Below are 3111 nucleotides of genomic sequence, written 5' to 3' on the forward strand. Positions count from 1 at the left end.
GGGAGGACATACTGACGGAATGGGTGGATGGGTGCATGCTGTCCTGGGGTGGGGGATGGAGAGGGATGGGGAGAAAATTTGGAATTCAAATTCTTGTGGAGGTGGATGTTGAAATCTTAAAAATAAATGAATTACATATTTTAAAAAAAGAATTGAGAGATAGAACAATGGAACAAAATAAACAAGAGAGATTCAGAAACAACAACTCAGCAATCCAGTATTCAATAAACTGGAAAACACAAATTAATTAGGAAAAATTCCTTATTTCACAAAAAGTATAGGGAAATGTGGAAAGCAGTCTAGCAAAAATTAGACTTAGTCCAATAACTTACACCATATTTCACAATGTAATTTAAATAGATGTGCAACCTTGATATTAAAAATGAAACATTAAAAATTAGTAGAGAAATAGACGTTATATTTTTCACACCTCTGAATAGGAGATATATTCTTAACCAAAGCAAGAGCAAAATAAAGGCAAGTGCAAAGATAAACTAGACAACTGATTACTTAAAACTCACCGATAATATTCATGAACCAAGGCTAAGAGTAGCAGTGGTCAAATGGGGAAAAAAATCTTTATATCAAATGTTTCTGATAAGGGTATGGTATCCAATATGTATGAATTATACATATAATACATATATATATATATACATATGATATATACACATCTATAATTATGTATAAGACACATTATATATAGTGTGTATTTATGTACATACGAACATATATAGCTAGTAACCACTTCCTAATAGATAAATTATGAAAGGATGTGAACAAAAAGTTTCAAAAAATTGTAAAGTATTCATAACCATATGAAAGAATGATCCAAATCACTAATAAGAAAAATGCAAATCAAAACAACTGAGATTTTACCTCACATCCTGAAAATGGGCAAAAATGACAAAAAGTGGCAATAGTCAAAGCTAAGAGTTGTGGAATGACAAGAACAGTAACACACTATTGGTGGAGTTTTAAGATGGTACAACTGTTTTGGAAAGCAATGTGAAATTATGCAAATAAAGTGACTAAAATGTTTCTATCCTTTGATACAGAGATTCTATTATTGGAAACAAAGTAGACTCTCATCGGTCAGAGAATGGCTAAACAAATTGTGGCACATGAATGTCATGGAATATTACTATGCTGTAAGAAATGATATGTATGATGTATACAGAGAAGCATGGAAAAATCAATATGAACTGATGCAGAGTGAAGTAAAAAGAAAATGGATACAACATCTGTGCTAACTACAGAATGTGTGGGTGAGAGGTGCGTAGGCATGACATATTTTTGGACTCTTTCACTGTTTTGATGACTTGTGCTGATTTTTTTCCTCTCTAAAATACTATTTGTCATACGGAATGGCTCTTTGGGAGGGGGAGGGAAAGGGATACTTGGGGCTACTATAGTCACATAAGAAACAGAAAATACCAATAAAAACTTTAACAACAAGCTATAAAAGTGGTATAGAGTTGTGATGGCTCTTGCACCATTGATGTCCATCCCTGATGACAGAGGGGCTAGAATCATAACCTTGAGAGAATACCATATAGCACTGTAGCAGTTTGCTGCATACTTGCTGAATGAATTAATCTTATCAATTTCTTGTCTTGGAACATGGCACAAAACAGTCCACTCCATCTTTTATAAAGTGAGACCATAAAGAAGAAATTCTAGAAACTGCTTCTCCTTACTTCTCACCTTTCCCAGTTCTCCTTTGACTCCTCCCCCATTTGATTATTCTTCTAAATAGACTGTGCTGTTCCTCAGAAGGGCTACACACCCAATGTCTTGTGAAGCTGATACAGGTTTGTTATAGCTAACAAGCAGGTTCTGTTCAACTATAAACACTAATTATCACATGCTAGTTTTCCTAAAATGATATTTTCAGACTAGAATTTTTTTCAGGAAAGAAAAGAAGTTCAAATAATTTCTTCTGTGCAGCATATAAGAGTAAGGAAATGTGAAAATAAATTAGGAAAAAACCTTGGAAATTCTTCACTTCCTTCAAGCATTCCAGCACAAACATTGTAGGAAGAGTGGAAAATGCCACAGGGCCAAATTTCAAATGAAGATACACTGGAAAGAACTGAAAAAAGACAGCCAAGGACATTTATTATGGGAAAAATCTTTGCCTAATTAGCACAGAAAACTCCACTTATAATTTCATAAGATGGTTGCACATTTGTTATTAATTCAGTAAACACTTTAGTAAGAATATGGTTTTGGGATCACAAATTTTATTTTGAAAATCTGCCCTCAATAAAATTACATTCACTTGACAACAGATCAGTAATTCATTATTTTAGTTGATAAATTTGATTTATCCACTAGGTTCTGCACCTTTGGAAAATAATTTTAGCTCCCAGGCATAACAGATATTCATTGGATAGAAATTCATTTCTCAGCAAAGAGGTATGGAAATGGAAAAGCTGTGTGGTATAGAAAACAGAATAACAACTTCAATCTAGTAGTAAGTAAGTTATTCTAATAACTTTCTCAAAAGTACATCATTAATAAGGCTAGGTGTGTGTATTTAGCATTACATTAAGAATCTGAAATTTTGTCAGCATGAGAAATTCTCAGTATAACAGGGAATTCAACAGAGGAATAACAGATTTTCTCTTTCTTCTTCTGGCCAATCATGTGTACTTATTCAGCACTTGAATCTTTGGGAATGAAGAACTTCCTGGTTGTTTCTGACCAGCTATGTATGAGTCAATAGTTGGATACTTTAGAAAGGGCGAAGCAATCTCCCTTATTGGCTACTGAGGAGTGATTCCATTCATGTGATTATTTTCCTTGTTACTTCCAGGTCCTATGGGTAGCTAGGTGGTATAGTGGATAGAGTGCTAGGACTGAAGTCAGGAAGAGTCATCTTTGTGAGTTCAAATCTAGCCTCAGATATTTACTAGCTGTGCAACTCTAGGCAGGTCACTTAACCCTGCTTGCTTCAGTTTCCTCATCTGTAAAATGAGCTGGAGAAGAAAATGGCAAAACACTCCAGTATCTTTGCCAAGAAAACCCAAGTGGGGTCACAATGCAAATGAAACAACTGAACAACAACAAAACCAAGTGCCATTATGTGACTTGCTGTTGTTCCAA

Source organism: Notamacropus eugenii, chromosome 3, assembly GCF_028372415.1.
Source record: "Notamacropus eugenii isolate mMacEug1 chromosome 3, mMacEug1.pri_v2, whole genome shotgun sequence".
In the NCBI taxonomy this organism is placed as follows: domain Eukaryota; kingdom Metazoa; phylum Chordata; class Mammalia; order Diprotodontia; family Macropodidae; genus Notamacropus; species Notamacropus eugenii.